Raw genomic sequence first — 19,821 nt, forward strand, 5'->3', positions numbered from 1 at the left:
TCATGCATCATATTGGAGATGCGCTAAGAGCATTTAATTCATCAAACTTCAAGCTCGGAAATTGGAGGAGCCAGGATTCTGCATATCGTTGTGTTAGTGAGAACATTGAGATGTTTGTTGGTTGATCAAAGGCCGGGCATCTCTCAAATATCAAAGATCTAACCTAAGATAAAAAGAACAGCATTTCTTCTGCTTTTATTTAATGCACATGCAATGTTAATGATGCAGCAATATAACTGCTCAGGAAGACAAATCTCCACAGAAGCTCTATCCATTTCATACAGCACTCAACTCATCTAACTCTCTGCTTGCTACATGAAATATGATTGTAGGTTTTCCGTAATTTGATCCCAAAACCAATTGTGTTTCGCCAAGTTAAAGTCAGGCAATTGGAATTATGCAGCATTCTTTTTTTATGATTCCCATATTTTTGAAAAATCAATTTTCATACTGCCAGCTGATCTTCAATAAAACATGGTTATAACATACTGGTTTTCATTCGTGGCCAAGGATTAAGTTGTATAACATGTTATATAGAAGTATGCTTATAACAAAGTTATTTCCATGGTGACCAGCTATAATGATATTTTAATGTTAGTTGATTAATAAACATCCTATTACAAGTTCTATAAAGGATGATCTTCTGTGTATGTGATGTGTTATATGTGAATGTCTGTATGTTTTGGGAGGCTGCAGTATATTTGTGTTGTGTTTTGGGAGGCTGCAGTATATTTGTGTTGTGGGAGGCTGCAAATATTCGTGTTGTGTTTTGGAAGGCTGCAGTATATTTGTGTTGTGTTTTTGGAGGCTGCAGTATATTTGTGTTGTGATTTGGGAGGCTGCAGTATATTTGTGTTGTGTTTTGGGAGGCTACATGTAGTATATTTGTGTTCTTATTTGGGAGGCTGCAGCATAATTGTGTTGTGGGAGGCTGCAAAATATTTGTGTGGTGTTTTGGGTGGCTGCAGTATATTTTTGTTGTGTTTTGGGAGGCTGCAGTATAATTGTGTTGTGGGAGGCTGCAAAATATTTGTGTTGTGTTTTGGATGGCTGCAGTATATTTGTGTTGTGTTTTGGGAGGCTGCAGTATATTTGTGTAGTGTTTTGGGAGGCTGCAGTATATTTGTATTGTGTTTTGGGAGGTTGCAGTATAATTGTGTTGTACCTCCTTATAATTGTGGAAACATGGCATACCAATACCATAATCAAAGTTCAAAAGGTCATTTCTTAGGTATCTTTATAGATGGTCATCCTCTCTTCAACAAAACAAGCAAATTCGTAGAATTTCCATCCCCCGCTTTCAGGACATATTGTAGGTAAACATTATTGAGGTTAGTTTAAACCTTGATTGAAACATGCTGTGGCAATCGAACTTGGCCAAGCCCTTAAGACATTTGACCTTGTTACAAAGTTTGAAGAAATCGGTTAATATCTATTAGAGTTATTGCAGGGAAATGGCAAAAAATGACCTTTTTTTATTGAATCAAAGGGCCATAACTCTACTATATAAGGTCTGTCGCAAGTGGCGATCGAAAATGGCCGAGCCCTTAAGGCATTTTGATCAAAAATGGCCCAGCCCTTAAGGCATTTAACTTTATTAATAAGTTTGAAGAAAATTGGTTAATATTTATTACAGTTATTGTACAAAGTGGCAGAAAATGACATCTTTTATTAAATCGAAGGGCCATAACTCTGCTAATTGGGATCTCCCAAATGTGGCGATCGAACTTAGCTAAGCCCTTAAGGCATTTAACTTTGTTACCAAGTTTTAAAAATATTAGTTTCAACATTTATTAGTTATTACACAGAAACTGCAGAAACATGACATTTGTAGTAAATTAAAGGACCATAACTCTGATAAATAACATCTGCTGAAAGAGTTGATCGAATCTGGCCAAACACTTAAGGCATTCAACCTTGTTACCAAGTTTGAAGAAAATCGGTTAACATTACAGTTATTGTACGAAAGTGGCAGAAACTGACTCTTTTTTATTTAAGCAAAGGGCCATAAGTCCGCTAAATAAGGTCCATCGACAGTCGCGATCGAACTTGGCCGAGCCCTAAGGCATTTAACCTTGTCATCAAGTTTGAAGAAAATGGCTTTACATTTGTTTCAGTTATTGCACGGAAATGAAGTATTACAGACAGACAGACAGACAGACAGACAGAGGGACAAACCCAAATTAATATCCCCCGTTTCGGAAAAAGAGGGGGATAATAATCTAATATTGTATACCTAGCATTCTATCATGAAGTATGACTTTGTTTGTAACATTCGTAACCCCTCCCCCCCTCTCATTCAAGCATTAAGAGAGTCCTTGGGACCTGTAGTGAAGAACAAGGCCTTATGGAGAGAAGAAGCATCAAGGAGGGACAAGAGGCCCGGAGGGCCAGTATCGCTCACCTGGTTTGTAATGCCAATTAGTGTTCTGAATACAAGTTCATTGTTTCTTTTCTGAAGGAATTTGAATATTTACCTCTAATTCCCCTATTTGGCCCCACTCTTTCTGCTCCAGGGGTCAAAGCCAAAATTTATACGAATTCTGTTAACCCCAAGAATGTTTCTGGCCAAACTTGGTTACAATCAATGCAGAACTCTAGGACAGGTAGCGATTTATAGGATTTACCTCTAATTCCCCTATTTGGCCTGCCCCTCCTACCCCTGGGGGGTCAGAGCCACCATTTATGCAAAATCTGATCCCCTTCCCCTAAGGAAGTTTCTGGCCAAATTTGGTTGCAATCCATGCAGAACTCTAGGACAAGTAGCGATTTATAGGATTTACCTCTATTACCCCTATTGGGCCCCGCCCCTCCTGCCCCAGGGGGGTCAGGGTCACCATTTATGCAATATCTGATCCCCTTCCCCTAAGGAAGTTTCTGGGCAAATTTGGTTGCAATCCATGCAGAACTCTAGGACAAGTAGCGATTTATAGGATTTACCTCTATTACCCCTATTGGGCCCTGCCCCTCCTGCCCCAGGGGGGTCAGGGTCACCATTTATGCAAAATCTGATCCCCTTCCCCTAAGGAAGTTTCTGGCCAAATTTGGTTGCAATCCATGCAGAACTCTAGGACAAGTAGCGATTTATAGGATTTACCTCTATTACCCCTATTGGGCCCCGCCCCTCCTGCCCCAGAGGGGTCAGGGTCACCATTTATGCAAAATCTGATCCCCTTCCCCTAAGGAAGTTTCTGGCCAAATTTAGTTGCAATCCATGCAGAACTCTAGGACAAGTAGTGATTTATAGGATTTACCTCTATTACCCCTATTGGGCCACGCCCCTCCTGCCCCAGGGGGGTCAGGGTCACCATTTATGCAAAATCTGATCCCCTTCCCCTAAGGAAGTTTCTGGCCAAATTTGGTTGCAATCCATGCAGAACTCTAAGACAAGTAGCGATTTATAGGATTTACCTCTATTACCCCTATTGGGCCCCGCCCCTCCTGCCCCAGGGGGGTCAGGGTCACCATTTATGCAAAATCTGATCCCCTTCCCCTAAGGAAGTTTCTGGCCAAATTTGGTTGCAATCCATGCAGAACTCTAGGACAAGTAGCGATTCATAGGATTTACCTCTATTACCCCTATTGGGCCCTGCCCCTCCTGCCCCAGGGGGGTCAGGGTCACCATTTATGCAAAATCTGATCCCCTTCCCCTAAGGAAGTTTCTGGCCAAATTTGGTTGCAATCCATGCAGAACTCTAGGACAAGTAGCGATTTATAGGATTTACCTCTATTACCCCTATTGGGCCCCGCCCCTCCTGCCCCAGAGGGGTCAGGGTCACCATTTATGCAAAATCTGATCCCCTTCCCCTAAGGAAGTTTCTGGCCAAATTTGGTTGCAATCCATGCAGAACTCTAGGACAAGTAGCGATTTATAGGATTTACCTCTATTACCCCTATTGGGCCCCGCCCCTCCTGCCCCAGGGGGGTCAGGGTCACCATTTATGCAAAATCTGATCCCCTTCCCATAAGGAAGTTTCTGGCCAAATTTGGTTGCAATCCATGCAGAACTCTAGGACAAGTAGCGATTTATAGGATTTACCTCTATTACCCCTATTGGGCCCCGCCTCTCCTGCCCCAGGGGGGTCAGGGTCACCATTTATGCAAAATCTTATCCCCTTCCCCTAAGGAAGTTTCGGGCCAAATTTGGTTGCAATCCATGCAGAACTCTAGGACAAGTAGCGATTTAAAGGAAATGTTGACGGACGGACAGACGGACGACGGACGCCGCGCCATGGCAAAAGCTCACCGGCCCTTTGGGCCAGGTGAGCTCACAAATTGCAGTGCCTTCTTTTGTAGGGTGACCCAGCTGTGAGTTTGAGTAATGCACATGAAGTACATATTGGCCTTTTAACTTGTCAGGGTAAAACACCTTGTGACAAGTGCTTGTGTAGGGCTAAATGACCTTGCCCTTCAATTAAGGTAACACTCTCAATGAGTTCTTACTTGACCCATGTCCTTTTAAATTTATGCCAAAAATAATATTGAAGAAAAATGAATGAGAAAATTGGCAGGTGTTTATGTTGCAACTGTGAGAACTATGACAGAGATGTTGTTGTTCCCTGTACCGTAAGATGTTTAAAGATTTGTTCGATTCTATAAAAGCAAATGATGAAAATGTGATCGATGTGGTAGACGTAAAATTAGATGCTTCATAGATAATCCAATGCTTAAAATTACAAACCTATTTTCTTTTTCTGAATATTGGCATCAAATTCAATGTTTATTATTTTATTTACTTTTACTTCATATCATGCCAACAGCAGCAAAACATGGAATGAATCTCCTTCCAACTTTAGAATGTTTTTGTATTGAATGTTTGTTACCAAATATGAAAGCAAGGTCACAGAAATTAATATAAGAATTAATGCAATTGAAATTAATATGATGGTATTGAATGCTTCTATGGTTTTGCATGATTGATTAGTCAAGATTATATCTATACTGTGATTTTTAATATCTAATATATTTACATTTGATTCTGTGTAACTCTAATTACAATTATTTCATTTGCATACTTGAAAATTCTTTTTTAATGTAAATTTACATGAAAAAAGAAGTATTTTCATGTACGCAAATGCTAACCTTTTGTACTATTTGGTGGGGCAAAATTTTACAGGTTCTCAATATTGTAGATCAGCATTATTTATGATTCTCCTATAATGCTTTTAGTAGAGTTCCACCGCGACGAGATATGAAAACACTGTTGATTTATAGTATAAATATATTTTAATTGATAATAAAGATTTTGTTTGTTTTTCTTTCAATACCAAGGCATGGCAGTCAGGTATTATTGTTGTTAATAAATGTTGAATTTATCATAGATTGGTTTTTACCTTGTTCTCTTTAAATCTTTGCACATGAACATTGTTCAGACAACAATTAGTCTTTCAGACAAGTCAATAGCACAGAGGCCAAAGATGTTATTTATAAATTTTCTTTTGACTCTCAACACATAAAATGCTACAACCTGCATGTAAATAAAACACAAATATGGCTTGTGTTAATGTTTGTATACATCATGTTTGACCCATTTTTTTGGGAAAATGAAATTTTCTTTCCCCAAAATCCCGAAGAACTATTTTTCAAATTGGTGTGGCCTTAAGACAATGAAATTGAATTAATTCAATTTTTTTATACAAACAGATAAATAGTCACATTTAAAGTACAATGTAAACCAGTTTTATATTATCTATATAAATTAGCTGCCAATTTTAATACTGTTCATAATCCTTAAAACAATGAATGTGTCTCTATCAATTCATAGTAAGTTTGATTTGACGAAGAAATAATTAACAAAGTTATTCTACCAGTGAAATCTTGGACTCTGAGAAAGCCTTGTATATATATGTTGTTGAAAATGCAGGATTAACCACAATGTGTAATAAACAATTTAATTTGCAACAGTGTTTGAGAGACATTTCCTTTAAGTTTGTTTTAGTAAAATGCCCTTCAATTTGTTTGGGTGGCATAGTGGCAACACACGTCTTTAACTTACTTCTTACCTCCCCTTGTCTTCCCCTTGTTATATCACCTAATTGTCTCCCATTGTCACTTCTACCTTGTTATCTCCCCTTGTAACTTCTGCCTTATTATCTCCCCTTGACACTTCTACCTTGTTATCTCCCCTTGTCACTTCTACCTTATTATCTTGTCTACCTTTTTATCTCCCCTTGTCACTTCTACCTTATTATCTTGTCTACCTTTTTATCTCCCTTTGTAAAAGCTACCTTATTATCTCCCCTTGTCACTTCTGCCTTATTATCTCCCCTTAGCACTTCTACCTTGTTTACTCCCCTTGTCACTTCTCCCTTGTTATCTCCCCTTGTAACTTCTACCTTGTTATCTCCCCTTGACACTTCTACCTTGTTATCTCCCTTTGTCACTTCTACCTTGTTATCTCCCCTTGTCACTTCTACCTTGTTATCTCCCCTTGTCACTTCTACCTTGTTATCTCCCCTTGTCACTTCTACCTTATTATCTTGTCTACCTTTTTATCTCCCTTTTTCAAAGCTACCTTATTATCTCCCCTTGTCACTTCTACCTTGTTGTCTCCCCTTGTCACTTCTACCTTGTTATCTCCCCTTGTCACTTCTACCTCGTTATCTTTCCTTGTCACTTCTACCTTGTTATCTCCCCTTGTCACTTCTACCTTATTATCTTGTCTACCTTGTTATCTCCCCTTGTCACTTCTACCTTATTATCTTGTCTACCTTTTTATCTCCCCTTGTCACTTCTACCTTATTATCTTGTTTACCTTTTTATCTCCCTGTTTCAAAGCTACCTTATTATCTCCCCTTGTCACTTCTGCCTTATTATCTCCCCTTGGCACTTCAACCTTGTTATCTCCCCTTGTCACTTCTACCTTGTTATCTCCCCTTGACACTTCTACCTTGTTATCTCCCCTTGTCACTTCTACCTTGTTATCTCCCCTTGCCACTTCAGCTTTTTATCTCCCCTTGTCACTACCACCTTGTTATCTCCTCATGTCACTTCAGCCTTGTTATCTCCCCTAGTCTCTTCTACCTTGTTATCTCTCCTTGTCACTTCTACCTTATTACCTCCCCTTGTCACTTCTACCTTGTCATCTCCCCTTGTAACTTCTACCTTGTTATCTCCCCTTATCACTTCTACCTTGTTATCTCCCCTTGTCACTTCTACCTTGTTATCTCCCCTTGTCACTTCTACTTTGTTATCTCCCCTTGCCACTTCTACTTTGTTATCTCCCCTTGCCACTTCTATCATTTACCTCCCCATGTTACTTCTGCTTTTTATCTCCCCTTGTTACTACTGCCTTTTCATCTCCTCATGTCACTTCTACCTTGTTATCTCCCCTTGTCACTTCTACCTTATTATCTTGTCTACCTTTTTATCTCCCCTTGTCACTTCTACCTTATTATCTTGTTTACCTTTTTATCTCCCTGTTTCAAAGCTACCTTATTATCTCCCCTTGTCACTTCTGCCTTATTATCTCCCCTTGGCACTTCAACCTTGTTATCTCCCCTTTTCACTTCTACCTTGTTATCTCCCCTTGACACTTCTACCTTGTTATCTCCCCTTGTCACTTCTACCTTGTTATCTCCCCTTGTCACTTCTACCTTGTTATCTCCCCTTGCCACTTCAGCTTTTTATCTCCCCTTGTCACTACCACCTTGTTATCTCCCCTTGTCATTTCTACCTTGTTATCTCCCCTTGTCACTTCTACCTTGTTATCTCCCCTTGTCACTTCTACCTTGTTATCTCCCCTTGTCACTTCTACTTTGTTATCTCCCCTTGTCACTTCTACTTTGTTATCTCCCCTTGCCACTTCTACTTTGTTATCTCCCCTTGCCACTTCTATCATTTACCTCCCCATGTTACTTCTGCTTTTTATCTCCCCTTGTTACTACTGCCTTTTCATCTCCTCATGTCACTTCTACCTTGTTATCTCCCCTTGTCACTTCTACCTTGTTATCTCCCCTTTCCACTTCTACCTTGTTATCTCCCCTTATCATTTCTACCTATTTACCTCCCCTTTCACTTCTGACTTTTTATCTGCCCTTTTCACTTCAGCCTTATTATCTCCCTTTGTCATTTGTGCCTTGTTATTTCCCCCTTGTCCATTGTATCTTGTTATCTCCCCTAGTCATTTATGCTTTGTTATCTCCCCTTGACACTTCTACATTATTATCTCGTCTATCTTCTCATCTCCCCTTGTCACTTTTACCTTGTTATCTCCCCTTGTCATTTCTCCATGTTATCCCTTGTCAATCCTTGCCAATACCCAGCTGTATGAGTCTCCTACAGGATCAAGGAAGTCTTTTACAGAACTCTGGATAAACCGATATAGGAGATTTCAGAAAAGATGGCGTAACGTCACAGAAAGTTTACATCCGGGTCCTCAAAGGTACAAACACAGTAAAAACAATAACAGATATGTACATCCCTGCTACACAATCGATACTTTGACAAAAGTATACACTTTCATACTTGCAAATTCCGATTTTAAAATTGTTTCTTATTGTTTCAGACCTTATGTACAGACATTTATATTTTTGCATTTACAATTGTTTATTGCTAAATATATTTGTGTAAATTTAGCGTTGAAGCCAGCTTGCCAAGCGGTGTCGGGCCGTCACAGTACCCGGTTTTTTCTTCACAGGTAGAAATCCATGTTGTGAAAAAGTTATGTATAGATAATTGATTTTATTGAATAACTTTCTGTTATGCATGAAAAAGCTGTTCACAACACTATTAAATATAACGAAATGTATAAACCATCTTGCCAGACCACGGCCGCTCATGCATGGCTTCTCTGATCACCTCATACCACATCTTATAGTTGGGAATTTAATAATATAAATACGTAATTACAAACACATATCTCAATAAGTACTTGTAAAAGATATATATTTCGTTCTTTTCCATGTATATCTTGCTTTAAAGGAATGCTATAAACCACTGTGTTACACTTATACAATGTATGCAGATATCTGCAATGTACATGTTTATGTAACATAAGGCTGCCGATATCTGGAAAAATAAAATGGTGAAATCGTTCAGTTTTAATTCTGTAGAGTTCATTTTTTAATTTCATGCGCTTTTATTCCATGAGTTTCTAAGTGAAGTCTCAAATTGAAGTGATATTACTTTAAAATAATTTGAATACGTGTTAGATAGACTACATTTAGATTTTTATGAATACAGATCGTAATACTGTAAATGCCGACCAGGACACATTATGCACGCACGGCTTCAAAAATCCTAAAATACTAAAAGTTCTGTTTAAAAATATGATAAAAGGTCACTATAAACTGACTCATTTGTATGCCATAAACTAAAATCCAAAATTTTGACGACAAAAATTATCAAGAATACGTAATTTTGTGACTATGAAAAAGGACGAAATTCGAGATCTCAGCAGTACTGTACGTAATGGCTGCCGTGCGCTTGTGGTGATCTACGAAAGCAAACTTTAATTTGGTGATAATCACACATCTTAAGGTGTTTTACAAAGTAAGACTAAGAAAACAGTAATCGCTTATTAAAATTTCAGTATGATATTTGCGTAACTTGGAATTTAATTTGTAATTTCAAGCTGATATTTGCAATATTCTGTCAAAATTTATACATAATGGCGACCGTGTTTTTTCTCGTGGAGGTCGAAAATGGAGTATAAACATCGTAAAATATATGAATACCATATGTTTATATCTATATATTATTGTTACATATTTTTATCTACACCTTTTGAAATAAAGTTAAAGCAACAATTCTCGGATTGCCGTACTATTTATTACAATAAAATGTAAACAAACATCGAAGCGGCTGTGTTCCCACCATGTTAATGTGTACAGATATACAGAGTTGTACCTTTGAGCGCCCGGATGTACCTTTGTGTGACGTCATCGCCATCTTTTCTGAAATCTCCTATAACTAGCTTCCAAGTATCATATATATCCAGTATCATTTAAATTCTAATCTTAGTCTTTGCATTTTCCTTTGCGTTGAAATCCAACTGAGTACACCACACTACAGATAATAAAGAGTATACACTCCAGAACAACTATACAGTCTCTTCAAAGTTAAAGCATTATGCTGCATATAAATTCACACAACACACCACAGCAATCTTGGAACTGTCCACCCCTGGGAAATAACTGCTGAAAACAATGAGCTTTTCCTCTATGTTAATGTCAATTATCTAAACCCGTTATCCGCTAAATTCTTCAGTGATCATTAAAACTGTAAATTGAATCAAAGTGCTCACCTCGAGGGACGGAAGAACTTTTTTTATTCACCTCTAATTTGGTGTTAAAATGTACTGCTGCCCCTTGTGACTCTTACCTTGCCCAGGCTTAATGTGGCGGTTCTTATATGACCAAGAATATACCGCAGTCACTTATTTCCTTATCATATGATGTCAAATTATGCATTACCTATACTAGTTTAAAAATATTAGTTGCAGTTTCTCTCCAACTTTCCCTCCCCACTCTTTCTCCTTCTCTTTTTTCTTTCATTTTTCTCTCTCTCCCTCTCTCTCTCAAACAAAACACTAGTATTTTCATGAATAAGTATCTTTTTTTTGTAAAATAACATATATATTATATATTTTGCACCATATTGTGAAAAGTGTATTTAATAAAAGTTGTAATAACTTGTGCCTAATTCATTTTCATTTATCTATAATCAAATAGGTTAATTTACACAAGGCATATACCAGTATATAGTTTATTTATAATAAAATAGGTTTACACTAGAAATATACCAGTAATTTTAAAACATTTGAACGTTTGAGCCTGTATTTTAATCAAGTGACCTAAGCTGCTACATGGGTCATTCTACAAAAATTGCTACATTATTGTCCGGTGTCGTCCATGTAGAAAGGGACCAGCTAGAGCAATGCAATTTGATGTTAATAACTGCAGATCACAGTCTTCTTCAATGGTAAATCAAGACATATGTGATTTTTGTTGAAATTTTTCATTTTACAGCAATTTTAACACCTATAAATGATCAATTCCTAATGCCTGTATTGCTATATAACTTTTAAAAGCTTTAAAAAAAGTATTTATAAGACAATCTACAAATAGGTAACACATTTGAATTAAATGCAGTGATGTAGGGATTTTAATGAAATATAAAAGAATTTTTCTATAGATCTTTTTTTCTGCATTTATATCTGTCCGCAATATTGCAGTCATTCCTGTTACTGTTCTTTAATTGTCCATAACAGAAAAGTTCCCCTCCCTTAGAACTGTTATATGCTAGTACTGAGTAGTGTATGCACTCCCTCTCTACAAAATAAGCTGTAGATGTAGATGAAAGTGCTTTGAAAGGAGGATTTTGATTTGATAAAGTCAGATAAGGAAATCACTTTTATATGTCAGTCCTGTTACTATGGGCATCTCATTAGTATATGTACCTAAACTATGAAATTTACCATTATCATTTTCAGAGTTGGTTATATTTTCAAGAAATATAACTTAATTTGATATGACATGTGAAGGTTATGTTAGAATGAGTGAAAACGTTAAGATTCAGTCATCCCTGTTACTGTCATTCCTGTTACCATGGCAGTTCAAGAGCAAAAGCAACTTTTAAGAGTTAACTGTCCATTTACCGTGTAGTCTATTCTCTCACAGAATTTTATATTTTTGTAGTTTTGTGGGATATTGCTAAGGCAGCAAAAATATGATAAGCAAAACCTTTGGATGGCCAAATTGCAAAAATCTTAAACTACTTTAATCCATCTTTCTTGTTTTTAATAAAATATTGTGAGTTTTCATCCACATCAATTGATTTTGATCAGTTACACAGTAGAAAGCAAAAATGGAGGAAAATGGTAATCCATTGAAGGAACAGAAAAACAGTTGTGAGTAAAAGAATATAAATTAACTTTTCTCGTTTTTGTTAAAATTGCGAAAAAAATTGGACGCACATAAACAGCTGGTTATGCAGTAGAAAGTAAACATGTAGTTTTGAGAAAAAGATTGTTATTGAACATGCTGCTTGAAATAGAAGATTGAAAGGATCTACTAGAAGCTAGTAGAATGGATAAAAACAAGGATGTTGTTGTAAAATGCATGGCAGATAAGGATGCAGAGTAATTATTTTATTGTATTTCACCGGTACAAGGAACCCCTCAGGAAACGATATCGAAAATAACATAAACAGAATGTCACTGTTGAGTTAAGGATATTGAGGCTGAACATAAAAACTGAGGAACCATGAACTTAATGGTGAGAATAGAATTATTTCATTTTCATATGAATTTAACACCGTTACAGGGACTTTTATCACAGTGGAGTGGTAGTGAGCGTCTTCCTGAAAGTTTGAACATTAACTAAACGTACAATGGAATATCAAAATTGACCCTAAATTTAGGACATAGGAACAGAGCTATCATTGACAAAGAATTAAGTTAACAATAAAATATTTCTTGAAGTAGGATATAATAATTATACTTAGTTTTAGTCAGATGTCACGTAGGTAAAATAACCCTAGTGCAATTGGCTCATGTCTAATACAGATTTCTCTGTATTTCAGCAAAGTAATATGGAATTTTTCCTTTTAATTATACTTATTTTCTTAATCAAAACCTGTTTAATATTGAAACCTTGACAAATATGCAGTTCCAGTCGCATCCGCTTTAGACAATTTATACTGTTCTTCAAAAGGATACAATATCACTCATACAACTATCACTCTTTTGTATGTTACAGAGTTATCTGCCCTTACAGGAAGGTACTGATGAGTGTAACAACTTAATTTTTTCACCAAAATAAAGACATCACAATTTGTATCTGTGACTCACAAAGGCAGAAATTTACATATTACAGAGTTATCTGCCCTTGCAGGTAGATATTATTTCCGACATCATGTGTTTGCAAGCATAATAGCATACTTTTCTGATAAAAATAATGTGAATTTTGCCCACAAAACAATAAAATCACAATGGACACCTATCCTCAAAGGAGATAACTTGCAATATTAAAATGACAAAATTACTCTCAATCAGGGGAGGTCATCACTGCATGACTTTAGAAAGAATATTCTTCTAATTAAAATTACCTATATTCAGGAAATTGTGTAGAATTTAGAACCTGAATATTGTAAATTTTCAAACATAACCAGACAAGGACAATATGATAAGATGTTACAGAATATTAAACATTATTCACTTTAATGACAGAAAAAGTCTAGATTATCGTGACAATCAATATACAACGATATACAATATCAAAATTCCCTTTCCAAAAAGATCAGGTTGCATTGCTACTTTTTTTAAAGATGCTCCATCGCTGACAAATGGTATTTTTTCACTATCAAAAACAGGATCAGACGATTAAGTATTTTTCTTCAGTTACAAAAGTTAGTTACTTTACACCATAACCACCATTGAAAAGTTTGAGCTTCTAATTTTACTTCAAGATAAAAAATATTAGAAATAATCAATTGCATCCGAAAAAAAATCCGTGGCACTATGTTTTATATAGAATGAAGTTCTGACTGTGATTGCACCAAAAGCAAAATGAATTATTTTATATTATTTTTTGTGTTAATTAAACATATATATACACGATTAAACACCAATTGTTGTTCAAATGATGAGTATCATTTATGGTCTGTTGGCGGTGTAGCATCTTAAATGGTTAATTCTTAAAAATTGTAAAATCTGTAATGAAGTGCATCTGTTTTTGTTGAAAACTGTTGACAGTAAATGACGATGCGACTACCTAAAGTAAACTTATCTAACCAATCACGATATAAAAAGTTTTAAGGATAATTATAATCTTACTGTAGCAGTATATCGTTCAGAGGTCAAACTGTTCAAAGGTCAAATGGCACCCATCACAGGTTCGTGGCAGTAGACGCACCAAATCTGGAGTTTTCATCCACCGCTGACATTCATCTTCTGACAGACGACGGTGACGCTGGCCCCGATCAATACCCACACTGCTTTCACTACTATAAGGTGTTTTTTGTAGGTAAATATATCTCCTCGCATGTCTTGGCCTTTGCATGGCATGCTGGACAACTGGAAGCAGACTTAATTCTCCGGTGGACAAGAATGTCGCAGTTTGGTCAGATGTGGCTATTACAGCACCACTCATCACCTCATTGATTTCATCAAGACCACAAGACAATGATTTGTTTCAAAAACATTGATTAGACAAAAGTTAGCATTCATTGGGTTCTTACATAGCAGAAAACAAGATATTAATATGTCCGAGTTAACACAGCAGCCATTTTGTGTTTGAAAATTAAAATTTCTTCATATTTTTAGTAGTAATTCAACAAAGGTTTCTATGACTGCACATGTAGCTACCCTTTTCCAAAAAAAGGAATTCTTTCACAAACAATGGAGTTTTCCCTATGAACCAATTCCATTAATGCCAATAACTATCATGTAGAAATATTACTATTTACTCTTAAAATAAGTTTTTAAATACAAAATAAAAAAAGGTCTAAGAGGCCTGTGCTATGGCTAAAACAAAGTTGCTTTCCAAAGGGGTAGGACAAGGTTCCTACTATTAACCAAAACGGTACAAAAATAATATTCATGTGGTCAAATGGTGCACTGAAAATATTTTTTGTAAATTTGGTTCACTTTCCGAGTAATTGAAAACCGGCTACTTTGGCAGATGTAGGTCATATTGGTCTATTGTAACCATACATATTAATGATGTGACATAACAGGGTTTTTTTAATTAAATTCATTTAAATTCAATGTTATTGGTTTTTAAATCTTATTTGAAATTACTTTTCTTGAAAACTTGTTGTAGAATAAATAACTAATTTAATATCAATTACACAAAAACTTATTATTTAACAGCATAATTATTAATTTTTCAAGTGTTGGTGATGATACCTGCATTTTTAGCAGTTATGACCCATTTGTACCAGAACTATTTAGCTGTGTAACATTGCAGAAGAAAATTTGCATTCATTTCCTGTCTTTAATTAGAATCTTGAGGACAGACATTGTTGTCATAGGATTTTACAAATCATCAACAGTATCCAAACAGAAACCATAGGTGTCTGTACATTCTGTGACAAATCTTTCTATTTTTCTAATAATGTGTCACGTTGTTGTCGAGGCGTCAGGTGACTATACTCCTGAAGTGATCTTCCCCTCTCCATATCGCCTGTCTGTAATGGTTTTCAAGTTTTATGTGCCTATAAATCTAACGAAATCACAGCCAGTAATGAAGTTGAGATCTAAGAAATCGAGAGGATTGTATGCTGCGGCGAACGTATTACATCTGACGAAACCCTTGAAATTGTACCTATCTCCTGCATGTATGGCTGCCTATATCTACCTGAGATTACTGTCGGTAGTCATTGATCAGTAACTCTCCTTCATCATCACCATCACCGAGTGCATCGCCTCTGCAGTGAGCCTACAATCATATTGTCTTCATGGCCTGCACCAGTTTGTCATTAATCTTCTCTCAACACACCGCAAATTACACCCAAACGCGCTAATGGATTTCTCCCTCAATTTCAAATGTAGAATTTCAATTAATTTCGCAACAAGAAAACAATTGAATGATTTTTAAAAATAGATGACTTTTTTTTCATATCAATCTTGGGCTATTATGAGTACCCTGGTACATTAACAATATTGCAGTAAAAGTACATCATGGCTTCAGTGTCTGGCCTTCATGTGAGCAGACTGGCTTTGATATTAAAATTCAAATTTGTATTGCATACATTAAAGATTAATACTATGGCTAATAAATTCTGTCTGTATATAGGAGTAAAAATGAAAAATTTATTTCTGCTTTAATATCCTATCAACACCTATGTTCATCTAAGTATGAGTGTACGGCTTACAGGGTAGGACATCCTTATAGGACAACAGCAGTTGTACACCATGTATTTCTAGTGAAGGGGGCTTATTGCCCATAAAGGGGGGGGGGGTTGAGGGGGCTTATTATTGCCTGTAGGGAGGGGCTTATTAGCTGTAAGGTAGGAGGGGGGAGCTTATTGCAGGTAGCGGGTTGCAGTGACCTAATTGTTATGATTTCAACATGTTACCACAAGCCCTCCACCTGTAGGTCCGGGGGTCGGGGCAGTTGCTAGGTGCAGAGTCTGGGGGTCGGGGCAGTTGCTAGGTGCTGAATGCTGATCAGTGGTTTTCCATTTCAATTTCTACAAAATTTATTCAATTAAAGTAAATTGAAAAACGATTAAGCAAGCAATGCCTATGTACATTCTCTCCCTGGATCAGTGTTGTTGGGTTTTTTTCTGCGGGTACTTCAGCTTTCCTCCACCCACAAACCTGGCACATTTTTAAATGAATTCAGCTGTTAATAGGGTGTTAAAGGAACCAAAAAACTGCTAAACAATGATTTCCGGTAGAATACGGTACAAGGAAGTTAAGTTTATAGTCACCCAATCTGCAAACCCATGAATGTGTCACACACATGTCAAGTAAGAAGCATTTCTAAAAGAACACATACGTGAGAAACACAATCAACAGCATTCATATACACTGACAAGTAAAGTTTTCAGGGGCAGTAATGGATTCATTCATCATTGATGATCTTCAATAAGCTCATTATATTACAAAACAATTCAAACGCTCATGAGATCCTGATGAATCTAAATTTTATCCAGCATAAATATTATCAATATGCGCTGTGCGGGACATGGTAAACTCTGATGTGATATTGAAAACTTGAAATTATAGTGCTATCTTAAAGAAATGTACATAAAACACACAAACAGTGCATATTATATTGACAAGGACAAAGATGTTCAAAGTCCAAGTTTAGATAGAAATGATGGCACAGTTATCAATTCATCCATTCTGATTTAAACACAAATGTTGACATGGAAGCTGACAGTAACACAAGAGTCACTCCTGTCCCCCGAGAGAGATAAATCATTATTCCCAATCCGGTAATCCCGCTCTTTATATTTCTACAAATTCTGTCATTTTTACAGAAATAAAAGCACCAAAAAAATTTCCTACCAGTGAATTAAATCTGCAGTAATGCTGTTAATGGAGAGACTTAAACCCCCGGTAATCAATGGCTTTGCTGCACAAACAATTGCTGGAAAACAGCTATTAACATGTTTTATTCGTGAGAAGATCTGCCATCTGAACGCGATGTAGAAATCAGACGGTTGTAACAAGATGTTAATTTGGCCATCCTGACAGCGTTTCATTCAATACCTGCTGCATTAATTAAGTGATTTTCTGAAGTTCTCCAATTATGGTTTTCAAACTACAAGTTACACATCACTCATTCTTAATTTTTTTTTTTTTTTTTTTCATAAATAGGAAATTAAAAATTAAATTTTTTCTTTCTCTTAAAATTTTTCTTGTTTTTTTTTTTTTTTTTATTTTTTTTTTTTTTTACCTGGGAAGCTGGGAAAACTGAAAGCCAACCATTGTGATACAATGCATGAAGGACATTTAAGTGTGGGAGAAAAGAAGCAACTTTCTTTTGCGTATGATTTCTTTTCGCGATGCAAGTAAATTCACTTAAGTTTATATATCCTCAAAATAATATCTACAGCATTCATATTAATTAGAAATTACTTAAAGTTTTTAAATTCGCGAATGTTAATCATCGCGAACTTGTTTTGAAATGGAAATTTAGTAGGCCCAAAAGTTATTTTACAGTATATGTTTCATGTTCAAAAGGCTAATTGAAATTACAAGGACAAATGAAACCTTTGCATCACCATCATGGGTATTTTTGTTGAACACCAAGTTTGTAACATTACGGGAGAGGAGAAAATGTAGCAGCCAGATCAAGGCACAAACCCGAGACCTCCAAACATTAGCCGGATATTCTATCAGGTGATCCACCTGGTCAGGGATGATATATTCACCGATAATAAATATTTTGAAAGACTTACTTGTTACATCCTAGTGTGTCATGTCAGCGTTGATGCCAACCAGCAACTGTCTGAAAAATACGAAATCATCAAAATCAGAACATTATATTACAAAATACCATTACCATAATTATCTACCATGAAGGATGTAACTCATGAAAAAAACATAAATCATGAAACTTATTTCTTTATAATGTTAGAATCAACAAATGTTTTTCACTCCAATAAACTGACAATTAAAATCCCGATATATGTGTTTTTCTCCCCATTAATTATCTGTATTTCTATTATGCAGTAATCTTGAGAAAATAATTAATTTCTGTGCAGTATGTAAGAAATCACTGGTTTAATGAGTGTTTGGGGAACATTTAAAACCGTCATGTCAAGGTTATGTGTGCGACCCAATAAAACTTACCGCCCTAATTCCGACAACGCTCTCAAAACATCCATAAAATTCAACATTACGTCCATTCCAAAATGACTTAGTATAAATCTTACAGTTTTTCATTTCAATTTTAATGGGTTCTGTTGCACAACCTTGTCAATTATTCAGAAGCTATGGCGATAATCTATTCGTTCCAAAAGTGCTTATTCTAGCAGATCTGCAGCAACCGCATCGTTGAAAATTCCAAACCAAGGTTAGGAATGAACTACAATGCCATGAATAATCACTTCCAAGCTTCCTATTTACGAATTCCATTTTTATTTCAACAAAACAAATATCAATGATACCAAATGCATAACCATGGAAACATAATTTCTTTGTAAAATTTTGAGAAAAAAAGATCAATAATGTTGCTTCTGAAAATAGGTATAAAGAGACAAACTGGCCTGTATTGTTCACAAATTTTTACTTTTCCATATTTTTCCCAGGGCTTCTCAGCTGATAAAGTCCTTCAATATCACCTGTTATAACTCTTGATCGTTATGATAATTATTTGTAATAAACATCAAAGTTATATAAATTCGGACACAAAATACTATCTTTATTTCAAAGAAAAGTTTATACTTCAAACATCATACTTACAATCTACTGGGGTCACTGTTTTACATCATTGAACTTATGCTAGAGATATGGAATGATATTTAAACTGAAACTTAGTATGCTTGCATGTACAGGTACTTATATATTTTACAGAAAACAACATTTTAATTTCAAAACATAAACTTCTAAGGGCAATACAGTAAAACAAAAACAAAAAACAACGACATAATCCTAACACTTTATTTCATTGATAATGCACTTTACAGTACATCGACATTTGATTTAAGGTCAATCTAACCCACATTTAATTAAAGGTAAATTTCACTGTAAGGTGCAAAATATCACTGACCTACTTTACATCTTCAGGGAGTTCTTACAACTATATATAGAATAGTACTATACATTTAAACAGTAGGTTTAAACAACTTTTATAAAAACACCTCCAGGCCAAGTACTGATAATTGTACAGGAGATGCTCTCTCAAGAATGAAATTAGTCGCAATTCAATCTACATATATATATATATATACCTAGTCGCAATTCAATCTACAAATATATATATATATACCAACAGGAACAAACGAATTAGGGGATAAATTCTGGTTGGAGATGTACAGATAGGCCTGACTGGACTTAGTGGTCAAGGCATTTAAGTGACCATTACATACCTGTGCCTAATGCCACCCGGAGACATTTGATAAGATCGGCATTAAGGGGATGGTCTAGATTCTCACCACCACATAATGCCTCAGTGTGTACATGTACCTGTATTTAAAATACCAAGTGGAAGCAGTAAAATGGAGGTCAAGCAAAACAGGTGACCGCACAATAAGAAAACTGACCAGTGGCCTGCAGGCTACCAGAGGAATTTCAATAGCTTTATTTATCTATTTTTGACACTTAAATAAGGGGCTAGCCCCCATACCCGAGGTATTTGTCTAGTTAGATTTTGTGTACATACACTGCAGGTATTCATTCCCGACACTGAATACCTCCGT

Source organism: Argopecten irradians, chromosome 15, assembly GCF_041381155.1.
Source record: "Argopecten irradians isolate NY chromosome 15, Ai_NY, whole genome shotgun sequence".
NCBI lineage: Eukaryota > Metazoa > Mollusca > Bivalvia > Pectinida > Pectinidae > Argopecten > Argopecten irradians.